General features: G+C 38.9%; 1 protein-coding gene across 1 annotated transcript in view; it reads right to left on the bottom strand.

Moving 5' to 3' along the window:
- The window catches only part of zgc:153039 (uncharacterized protein LOC767698 homolog), an 80,192-nt gene that overhangs the window by 58,914 nt on the left and 8,683 nt on the right, over positions 1-12,595 (bottom strand). The gene's annotated exons all lie outside the window — the stretch shown is intronic.

A 12,595-nucleotide genomic window follows, 5' to 3' on the forward strand; every position in this document is an offset into this window, starting at 1 on the left:
ATAACTCGGAGCTTACCATCATTCCGGGAGGCTTGACGAAGGAACTCCAACCGCTGGACATCCGTGTAAACAGGGCGTTCAAAGTGAAGTTGAGAGCGGCGTGGGAGCGATGGATGACAGATGGCGAACACAGCTTTACTAAGACTAGGAGGCAGCGCTGGGGGGGTTACACCACAATTTGTGAATGGATTGTGGATACTTGGGCTAACGTGTCTGCTTGCACTGTTGTTCGAGCTTTCATAAAAGCCGGCATAATTTCTGAGGAGCCGCATGGCAACGAGACTGACTCCGGCAATGACGAGAGGGAACCTGGCGTGTTTGATGGAGAACTTGCCCAGCTGTTCATTTCGGATACAGAAGATGAGGACTTTGATGGATTTGTGGATGAGGATTGATCAAAAAATAACGTGAGTACATTGTTAAATACTTTAATAAAGTACAACCGAACTCAGTTTTGCTCCCGCTGCCTTCTTAAAAACATTGTTTTATTGTGCATGCATGCTACCATATGTTTTAAGCTAGCGTATGTTTTACCATGCCTGCGCCCAATAATATGGTGCGCCTTATATGTGTGTTAAATACAGAAATAGACCCCGAAACTGAGACTGCGTCTTTTAATATGGTGCGCCTTGTGGTCGTGAAAATACGGTACTACAGAAAGAGAGATGATGCTTGTTGGAGTAATGGACAAAGAAAATAACTAATATTTCACCTAAACTGATGGAAAGTTATTCATATGACGCATCTTTGGCTGTCATAACTAGAGCATCAATTCATCATTTTAGCAGTGTTTGCTTCCAGTTGTTGGACTTAATGTAACTAGGCTGTGTTCATGGGTTGACATGCTCATATTTCACAATCAGCGCAATGCTGTTATTTTATTTTGTTACTCTTGGCTTGTGCCTTTTAGTGTGATAAGATTATTCAACTAGATTATTTTCTTTTGTTGAAATAAGATATTTCATGTTGATATAAAATGCCTTTTCAGTGTATTCCACCAAGAGGACCCATGACCAAATAAAAAGTAAAAAGTTATTAATTTTGCTGTTTATTTCTTTTATAAATGTTTAAATATTCTACACAAATGGATAATACATGAAAACATGTCAATACTTGCACCAGCTTGCACAACTTTTCCCAACAATTAGAAGCCAAAAAACATGAATTTATGTCCAAGGAGTTTAAAGATTAGTGGGAGGTTCAGATAATAGCATGGTGCAAAAGATTGAGTCTTTATCGGCTGTTGCCGCAAACCCCAGTGCTTACAGTGAGCGCTGACATTATTCATCCCTGCTGCTACCATGGATGCTGTGATAGTCACTACTACTATTATTTTTTAAGAAGTGTACCATTATTATGCACAATAATCAACTTCCATTGTTATTATCAAAGCTCCCTGACATTCTCTTAAATGCACTATTGACTTATTTGAAAGATTTGATGCAGAACAACAATTTGGGATTGAGACCTTGTGCAAGGGCTGGTTTGTCACTGAAGGTTCCTCTTGAGTGAAGCAGAGCAGATTTGTTAGAAAGCATGACTGCCACCATTTGGACAATTTGTACGATTGCAGTGAATGCTGCCTCCTGAAAAACATCCATCCATCCATTTTCCGTACCACTTGCCCTCACTAAGGTCGCGGGCGTGCTGAATCCTCTCCCAGCTAACTCTGGCCGAGAGGTGGGGTACACCCTGAACTGGTCGCCAACCAATCACAAGGCACATATAATCAAGCAACCATTCACACTCACATTCACACCTATGAGCAATTTAGAGTTTTTAATTAACCTACCATGCATGTTTCTAGAATGTGGGAGGAAACCAGAGGACCAGGAGAAAGCCCACGCGGGCACGGGGAGAACATGCAAACACCACATAGGCAAGGTCGGATTTGAACCTGGGACCTCAAAACTGTGTGCCAGATGTACGAACCAGTCGGCCGTTGTGCCACCCACCTGAAAGACATTGGTGCTCAAACGTCATACCGTAGACCTTTATTTATTGTATTCTATTCAATTATATTGTTTAAAGCATAAACAACAGAACATGTTTTGAATGGCAGTCTGAAGTTGCAGTTTTAGACTTGTCCATTGCGAATAATGTTAGTAATAAAATTCACAGTTTATGTTAATGAAACATAATTTGTTATAATATTTTGATCTAAGAAGTTGGTCTTATTTTTTTTCTATCCTTGGTGAGAAAAAAATAGAATGATGATTCATTCTATTCACTGATGACCGAGGCCTATTCACTGATGACCGAGGCCATGATATCTGATGAAATTACCTGAATAAGTACTTAAAGCATCATTTCCATTCTATTTTCCCTACCGCCTATCCTCACTAGGGTCACGGGCGTGCTGAAGCTTATCCAGCTACCTTCGGGCGAGAGGCAGTGTCACCCTGAACTGGTCGCCAGCCAATCGCAGGGCACATACAGTATAAACAAACAACCATTCGCACTCCCATTCACACCTACGGGCAATTTAGAGTCTTCAATTAACCTACCATGCATGTTTTTGGGATGTGGGAAGAAACTGGATGACTGGTTGCATAAAATGAAAGGAAGATGATTTAAGATTTGCCTCCGGATTATCTAACACTATTGGGCACTTGCTGTACTGATTCAATATGCAAATATTTCTGAGTAATCTCAGAGCAATACGCTCTGGCATGATGATGTGGTTTTTATACATGCCTAAGCCAATTGCATTTCAATTCAATAACTAGAAACTTGATTTGAATCAGATGATTTGGTGGATAGTATATTTGTTATTTGGATGCCATAGTGCAGCGATTCTCAAAGTGTGGTACGCACGCTCATGGTAGTGGTATGCAAACGAATCAGTAAATTAAATGTTCAAACTGTGCATAATGTTCTAGTGGCTTCAATTTTTTTTTTAATCCGGTATAGTACTGTACATTTGTTAAGAACTGTTCTACTGTATTTAACATTTCACGACAATACATTTGCAGGAGTTTTTCCTTGCGTTAAAAAAAAACAAAACAGGCATTTAATTCTTTTGGTTGCGCTGTGCTCCAATAATCTCCACACAGAATACCACACAGATTATTTTCCACTACTGAGCTAGAATCCAGTCCTCCAAGATAGAAATCTCACATGACCAAACGGGATCTAACAAAAATGAAGAAGAAGAAGCACTACCAGAGATGTTGCGTCGATGTTCCTCCAAGTTTTTCCGAAGGGACCGCAAGCCGGAGTGTTGGAGGATGGTGGTGATGCCAATAAAGACTTGCATTGGTAAATACAGTACTTCTTGTTATCTGGTGAATCCACTCACAGTGCAGTGAAAAAGTATTTGTCCCTGCATCAAATTCTCATTTTGTTGCGTAGTTTCCCCACTTTGCTTAAGATCATCAAACAAATAGAAATATCAGACAAAGATAACCCAAAAAAACATATAATGCCTTTTTTTTTAATGGTGATTCGATTTATTAAAGGGGGAAAAAACTATTCAAAGCTACCTGGCCCTGTGTGAAATTGCCCATTAAACCTAATAACTGGTTGCGCCATCCTCAGGAGCAACAACTGAAATCAAGTGTTTTCTATAACTGCTAATGTGTCTTTTAAATTTCTGTGGTGATATTTTGGCCCAGTCTTCATTACAGAATTGTTTTATGAAGCAACACTTGTAGGTTTTCGAGCATGAACGGCTTTTTTAAGGTCATGCCATCATTTCAATATGATTTGAGTCCGGATTTTGACTACACCACTCCAAAACTTTCATTTTGTTTATTTGTTTTTAAAAAAATCCATTCAGATGTGACGACTTTCTGGAGTTTTTTAAATTGTTGTCCTGCTGCAGAACCCAAGTGCACTTCATCTTGAGATCATGAACTGATGGCCGAACATTATCCTTCAGGATTTTCTGGTAAAAAGAAGAATTCATAACTCCATCACTTACAGCAAGTCGTCCAGGTTTTGAAGCAGTAAAGCAGCCCCAGACCAACACACTACCACCACCATATGTGGAATTGTTGGTGTGATGTTCTCTTTTTGAAAATCTGACAAACATTTCTGCCAGATGTAATGAGGCACACACCTTCCAAAAAGTTAAACCTTCATCTCATCAGTCCGTAGAATATTGTCTCAAAAGTAAGACAAGCCTTTATGTTATTTTTGGTCAGCAGTGGTTTTCACCTTGGAACTCTGCCAAAGATTCCATTTTTCCCCCATTCTCTTTCTTATTGTTGACTCATGAACACTGACCATAACTGAGGCAAGGGAGGCCCTGCTGTTCTTTAGATGTTGTCAAGGGTTTCTTTTTGACCTCCTGGATGAGTGGTTTCAGTGCTCCTGGGGTAATTTTTAATACTAAACCTACTACTAATAATAATAGTAGTAGTATTAATAATAATGAATAGGCTGTACACGATCAGGATTTTTGGGGCCGATCACCAATCAGTGAGTTTAAAAAAACGATAACCGATCACCGATTGGATCACAAGATGGAGCAATGTGTCTATTTAAATGACCTGTTCATTTACTTTATGTACTTGTGTACTTAATTGCTCTAAAAATATATATTTACAATAAATAATGTATCTTTGTACATCTATTTATGCCAGTGAGGCATAGTGACAGATACAACAAATAAATGGTTTTCTATTAGATGGCAAGAAGTACATACAGTAATTAATGTGTCCACTTTTTGTGACATTTTTGTTTCTTGGTGTGCCGTGAGATTTTTCGATTGTAAAATATGTTCCTTGGCTCCATAAGGTTGGAAATCACTGCTCTAGTCAGATCATGTATTCTAATCAGTCAGGTCAAACCAACATTACAACATGACAGAAATAATGGGTGCTAACTTACTGTAATTAAATTACTTTATTTTTAATTAAATTACTTCACTCACACCGAAAAATTAGAGCATGATTCGGCAGAACGGCAGCATGTTTACGTCCAAACGTTCGTGCTAGCAGTAGCTTGCTAGGCTACATAACGTTTTGTTCCCTGCTTGCGAGCCGTATCGTATTAAAAGTACGGGAACATACCTCAAGCATGCCTTAAAGGAACGTCCTCTTCTGTCCTGAGCACCACCAACACACATTTTCCCCCATTTTGTTCTTATAATACAGTCGGCGCGAACCACTCTTGTTGTCGTCGCCACGGTAACGAGTGTATCCGGTCGCATTTGAGTTGACAAGATAAAGCCCACTGATCGTAAAAAACGGGAGGCGGTGGTATCGGAATACAAGATTTTATTACAGTAGTCTGACATAGTGTAATTGTAAAAGAGCAAATGTGTCTTGTAGTCTGATCCAGGCATTATGTGTCGTCTCAGACGTGTTGTCTGTTCCACACCGACGAGGTTATTTATTTTTATTTTTTTTTAATAACTTTATTGGCCGTCAGATATTTGCAGGTCTACGTCAAAAGACATGCCACAAGGCTAAAAATAAACTAGCTTTTGGATTCAAATATACTGTGTACAATGGCGACGCTGAGTAAATGTTTTTTGCAGAGCTGATCAATGACGTCATTGATCCGATTGGCAAATTATGACATTAAAGCCGATTAGTCGATCAGCATAAAATGCTACTTATCGTCCGATACCGATAAGGCCGATAAAAATCGGTGTAAAGTCTAGTCTTGTCAAAATAAATTTATACGCCGGATTTCCAGCACCACACCGGAATACTTTAATCCATAGCATTGAGTCCTCAGAGGCAGTTTGATCTTACTTTATGCGTCCCTGGTCATTTGTGTGTGTCTGAGACGCGGAACGAACATCAATGCACATGGAGTGCCATTCACATGGAGACTCATCATGCAACACAGAGAACCAAATTTCACCCAAATAAAGTCCAGCAAACAAAACGAAAAACAACTATTCAAAAGTCCAACTTCACAAGACAGATACAGTATATAACACGCGCGGATAAACAGTAGAAAGCTTAAGGAAATACCCTTTCACTAAAAGTGCTTCTGTAAAATTAGTATACATTTGCAGAGATGGTGTTTATCACTTCAGGTGAGGCCAGCTCCAATAAACTATCCCAAGCTTAACAGAGGACAAAACAGGTCAGGGTATTATTATTATTTGCATATGTCGTCTGTACTTTATCATCAACTTGTCACATTTTTAAAGTGGGAAGCAAGCATATGGAACCAAAAGCAGGCGAAGGCTGAGAATCGGACAAGGTTCATTAAAGTAATAATGTTTAGCACACAATTACCTGAAAAATTAGATTGCCAGGAAGGAGAGACCACAGTACATACATGCAACATTTTATCATTTTATGGCAAAATTGTGTTAATTCTAATACATGAGTGAAATGGGGAGAAGTACACATTTAATGGAGAAAAGGCTCCTTGCTTTGCTTTGCCGTTACCTATGATGGAAGAGTAGTCTTGGGTTTTTTTGGTGTGTGAGATGGCTTTATATATACTGCAGGGGATGGGCAACTTAAATGATGGCAGGGACCACAGTTTTTTGTCAGTGCAACCAGGGGGCCACATCGGAGAGTGATTTTCTTAGTCGAGTTTTCTCTTACCGCATCCTTTCGCCACGGCATCTCTCTTCCTGCTGATTTTCATCCCGGCCTAACGCCGCCCCACATCTCATCTACTATGGTGGAAAAGCTCTCTGCAGTGCAATGTCTGCTATCTCGTGGGGAATGGTATTATTACAACTTAAAACTGCTCTGTTACGTGAGAGGAAATGTGTATACATTTTTTAAAACCTAATCTAGGGGCCACTCCAAGTGAGGGCGCTGGCCACATTTCTACAACCAAATATTTAAAATCCCCTCCCCCACCAAAAAGAAATTACATTTTAAAAAAAGAATTGTATTTTTCTAAAAATGTAATCAAATCCATGTTCCCTCCTGCTTCCATTCCAAAAATTCCCTTAAAAATAGTCCACCCTAAATTGCCCATCTCTGATATACTGTAATAATCATAGTAGAAATTACAGGTGAACAGTGAGGCCAGATTGCCAGTTCTGCTAAAATGCATACGAATTTCACAGAAGCACTATGACTAAAGGGAATTTCCTTATGCTTTTGGATAGTGGTGGTTTCGAAAGAAACGTGTTTTATTTTTTTTACCTGTAAATTTTTAGTCTGCTGCACAGATCAGAATCAGAATCAGAATCAGAATCATCTTTATTTGCCAAGTATGTCCAAAACACACAAGGAATTTGTCTCCGGTAGTTGGAGCCGCTCTAGTACAACAAACAGTCAATTTACAGAACACTTTGGGGACATAAAGACATTGACAAAAAATCATCTCATCTTTCTTCCTGTACAGTTGATGCCGTAAAAAGATGTGTGGTAAACTGTTCAAGATGATTTGCAGATTAAGGAAAAGATTAAGGAAAAATAAATAAATAAATAAAGCTAACCGTAGCTGTCGTCCCCAGGAACCGTGCTGGGTCTCTAGTCATACTCATTAGCACTCAAGTAGCTAATATGAATCAAGTTTAAGTTGTAATCACTGGTAAAGAATAAGAATAAGAATAAGAATTATAAGAATAAGATTTGAAACAAACGCTATTGCAGTGCTTGACAAATTCATCACACCACCATCCAATATAAGGTTTAAACCACAGTTGCCCTAAATTAACAGCATTGGAAATTACCAAAATAGTTTTTCTGTCTTGGGTAACACCAGACAGCTCTTTAATGGGATAATGTTATGAATGCTAAAATATGATTATCACTCTCAAATAATTTAAACATTTCCTGTTTTCCCCCAAAAATAAAATAATTGTATGGTACATTATTTCTTGATCAAATTGTCAAATTAGAGTTATTTACAAGCTTCAGTGGTTACGCTTAATTAATTTCTGACTTTTCAGAAAAGCCCAGTAAACCAATTAAAATTTGGGTATGAAAAGCTATTCACAAATTCGTCTTTCCTGTTCAAAATAATAAAAGAGAAAAAAAAGTTGGCGGCACGGTGGACGACTGGTTAGAGGGTCTGTCTCACAGTTCTGAGGACCGGGGTTCGATCCCATGCATGGTCAATCCCATGCAATTCAGTTTGCATGTTCTCCCCGTGCCTGAGTGGGTTTTCTCCGGGTACTCCAGTTTCCTCCCACATCCCAAAAACATGCATGGTTAATTGACGTCTCTAAATTGCCCGTAGGTGTGAATGTGAGTGCGAATGGTTTGTTTGTATGTGCCCTGCGATTGGCTGGCAACCAGTTCAGGGTGTACCCCGCCTCCTGCTCGATGATAGCTGGGATAGGCTCCAGCACGCCCCCGACCCTAGTGAGGAGAAGTGGCTCGGAAAATGGATTGATGATATTGAAGTTTGTATTAAAGCACTAAATGACGGATCTTTTCTCATTTTTATCACGTGGACTAACACATTTGTTAAGCAATGTACAACCCCAATTCCAATGAAATTTGGACGTTATGTTAAACATAAATAAAAACAGAATACAATGATTTGCAAATAATGTTCAACCTATATTTAATTGAATACACTACAAAGACAAGCTATTTAATGTTCAAATTGATAAACTTTATTGTTTTTAGCAAATAATCATTAACTTAGAATTTTATGGCTTTAACACATTCCAAAAAAAGCTGGAACAGGTGGTAAAAAAGACTGAGAAAGTTGAGGAATGCTCATCAAACACCTGTTTGGAGCATCCCACAGGTGAACAGGCTAATTGGGAACAGGTGGGTGCCATGATTGGGTATAAAAGGAGCTTCCCTGAATTGCTCAGTCATTCACAAGCAAAGACGGGGCGAGCTTCACCTCTTTGTGATCAAGTGCATGTCAAAATAGTCGAACAGTTTCAGGAGAATGTTCCTCAACGTACAATTGCAAGGAATTTAGGGATTTTCTCATCTAAGATCCATAATATCATCAAAAGTTTGAGAGAATCTGGAGAAATCACTGCATGCCCGTGACCTTCGATCCCTCAGGCGGCACTGCATCAAAAACTGACATCAATGTGTAAAGGATATCACCACATGGGCTCAGGAACACTTCAGAAAACCAATGTCAGTAAATACAGTTCGGCGCTACATCCATAAGTGCAACTTGAACTCTAATATGCAAAGCAAAAGCCATTTATCAACAACACCCAGAAAAGCCGCCGGCTTCTCTGGGCCTGAGCTCATCGAAGTTGGACTGATGCAAAGTGGAAAAGTGTTCTGTGGTCCGACGAGTCCACATTTCAAATTGTTTTGGGAAATTGTTGACGTCATGTCCTCCGGGCCAAAGAGGAAAAGAACCAGTCGTACTGTTATGGACGCAAAGTTCATACGCCAGCGTCTTTGATGGTATGGGGCTGTGTTAATGCCAATGGAATGGGTAACTTACACATCTGTGAAGCCACCATTAATGCTGAACACATGTATGTACCAGCTGAATGCTGGTACATACATGTTTTGGAGAAACAAATGCTGGCATCCAAGCAATGTCTTTTTCATGGACGCCCCTTCTTATTTCAGCAAGACAATGCCAAACCACATTCTGCACGTGTTACCACAGCGTGGCTTTGTAGTAAAAGAGTGCGGGTACGAGAGTGGCCTGCCTGCAGTCCAGACCTGTCTCCCATTGAAAATGTGTGGGGCATTATGAAGCGTAAAATACGACAACGGAGACCTCGGACTGTTGAACAGCTGAAGCTGTACATCAAGCAAGAATGGGAATGAATTCTAGCTATAATGCTTCAACAATTAGTGTCCTCAGTTCCCAAACGTTTATTGAATGTTGTTAAAAGAAAAGGTGATGTATCACAGTGGTAAACATGACCCTATTCGAGCTTTTTTGGAACGTGTTGCAGCCATAAAATTCTAGGTTAATGATTATTTGGTAATAACAATAAAGTTTATTAGTTTGAACATGAAATATCTTGTCTTTGTAGTGTATTCCCTTAAATATAGGTTGAACATGATATGAAAATCATTGTATAATGTTTTTATTTATGTTTAACACAACGCCCCAACTTCATTGGAATTGGGGTTGTATATTATGTTCCGTAAGCAATTTACTGTAAGCAAGTGGGCTTTAAGAGACCCAGTAAACTTGTTGTGAATTAAAAGGTTATTAGTAATACCACGTGTCTCAACATTAAAATAATCCCTAAAAGTGTGTAATGTTGACTGCCTTCTGAATGTTTACTATAGGGTCCAGTTTAAAATAGCTCAATTTAATCTTTGATTATTCACACTTACTCTAAGACAATACAATGTACTATAAAAATTATGTTGATTTTTAAAGTGATTTTAAATGTGTACCTAATTAAATGTTCCTTTCCGCTGGTCAAAGGATGTTTTAAAGCAGCATATTCACGTAGTCACTTTTTTGTTTTTTAGTTTACCCTATTATTTTAATCATTGACTAATTGCAAGACACTATATTTTATATTATACTACTATACTATTATTACTGTATTACCGGGGAAGTTTAGCGTTTAGATCCAAAAAGGGCTTGAGGATTGCATAGTTCAGGAACATGTAACAGTGAACTGACACTTCAAGTAGGAAGTGTTGTGACACTATCTAATCATTGCCCCAAAGGTGTCTGATATTCTCTTGAAATACATTTGTACAACATATGCGTTGACAGAGACACACCCAAATACCAACAAGTCCTTGCACACGTACTGACGTCATGTGCTAGAGTGCCTGCTGTGTTGTCATGTGAATATAGCCAATAGCTACAGTGGGCCCTGTTGAAAAATATTTCCACTTCATCCCTACATAGAAAATAATATAAAGGATAGCTTTCACAAGAACTGAACTGCTCTGGGTTGTATAGATTAACAAAATACAAAATAAAAAATGTAAATAAGTAACCTGTGAGAGGTCCAGAAGGTCCGATAAGAAAGATTAGATCTCGATTCAGTGAGTGTGTGTAGCACGTGGGCAGAAACTTGCTGTGGCAAAGTGAATGATGGCTGCATTGATCTCCAGCGCATGTTTAATAGCCTTGTCATGTCAATTTAGCACCTCAGGAACACTTGCTTTGGAGCTAATCAATATCAAACTCTGGCACTCGGCAATAGACATGTAGAGAGAGAAAAATAGGAGGGAGAAAAAGGGTGTATAAAGACAGCACAAGGGAAAAAAAAGCCTAAACAAAAGGTAATAGGGGAATTTACACAACACTTTTTTCAATGCAAAGCAACTGGTTTCAATTCAAATCCAATTTGGACTGATTTAAGGAGCGAGTCTCTTTTTTCACAAAACAAAATTATTATTCATTATTTGTATGGTTGTGGAATACAAACTTTAAGTTTCGGTCCTGATTTACTTTACCATAGTCTCACAAAATGACTTTTCACAAATTTAAATTTGTTGCATTGCCACTTTTTCTGAAATTATCCTTTTATCAGGTTTGCTAGATAATTCGGGTCGAGAATGGTTTTTCAAGCTATTTTACTTATTATTGCAGTTGAAATAGATGGATATCTCATTAATATTCAACATGTAAATAAGCTTCGCTCTGATTGGATCACTTATCTTCTCCATTTAAATACGGAAACCAACTTCACTCTGATTGGCCGTTGGCGATATCTCGCCAGCCAAGGGATAGCAAGGGATTCTTCGATATGGGTTCTTATTATCATTGTGGAGAAGAATTCACTTCACCAAGAATTGGATTGTTCGCCCACTAATAAGGAACGTGAGCGGCTCCTCACAACCCCACAGAGGAGGGGATGTGGGTGAAATAAAAGAGAGGAGGATATTTTGAGAGCATGGTGCTGCGCACCCAATCAATCAATTCAATGTAACCTGCTCGCGGCATTCATCGCCTGTGCACATTTTGGCCACGATGACCGCAAGCGTCGCTATTTAACCCTCAGTTACATTACGAATTATAGATATAGTTCAGTATTGTTGTAAACCACAACACATGTATGCTTTTATGTACTGTATTTGTGTGGCTTGGCGGCGGCTGCCTGGCTGATCGCTCGCTCAAAACCCAGAAATGCACTTCCAGCAGTGTGTCAAAGGTTATGTTTACAAAGTCATCTGCCACAAAATGGGCCTGAACAGATCACAATTCTGGTTCTGAAATGTTTAGGAATTTCTCCCACAATAAAGCTATTTATTCCTCAACGCCTCTGAGTTTTGTTCAGGTGACGCAAAGTTTCATCTTTGCATAAGATGTGTTGTTGGTCAACCAGTTTTCGTGAGCAACCACTGAGTGAGCGAAACTATGTCACAACGTCGGCAATTTCAAATCCACCCATCTAGCAAGTGGTTTGATATTCAAAGGCTGCATTCAATCGACAACAGCATACAGTAGATCTCAAACTTACACCAGGTCATAGACTTACTTTGACCTAGGTTATATATAAAACAGTGGAAAATGTAAGATTTTGATGTTCTTTAACCACAGAAATTGACTTTGTCAGAAACAGGAAACTCAAGTTAAGGATACCAGTAAACCAGGTTTGGTGTAGCATAAAATCAATTTTCATAACATCATGTGACAACTAATAAGTAATTATTTTTTTTCTGATGAAAGCAAACCCAGCACTTTTACTTCAGCAGTTAAATTGTTGTACGGTTTTTATCCCTTTGGATGTACTGTAAGAAATTGAATACATAACACGTTTACCTTGCATCTGTCAAACCTTGGGTTTGACTAACTT

The sequence above is a fragment of the Phycodurus eques genome, chromosome 7 (genome assembly GCF_024500275.1).
Source record: "Phycodurus eques isolate BA_2022a chromosome 7, UOR_Pequ_1.1, whole genome shotgun sequence".
NCBI classification, from domain to species: Eukaryota; Metazoa; Chordata; class Actinopteri; order Syngnathiformes; family Syngnathidae; genus Phycodurus; species Phycodurus eques.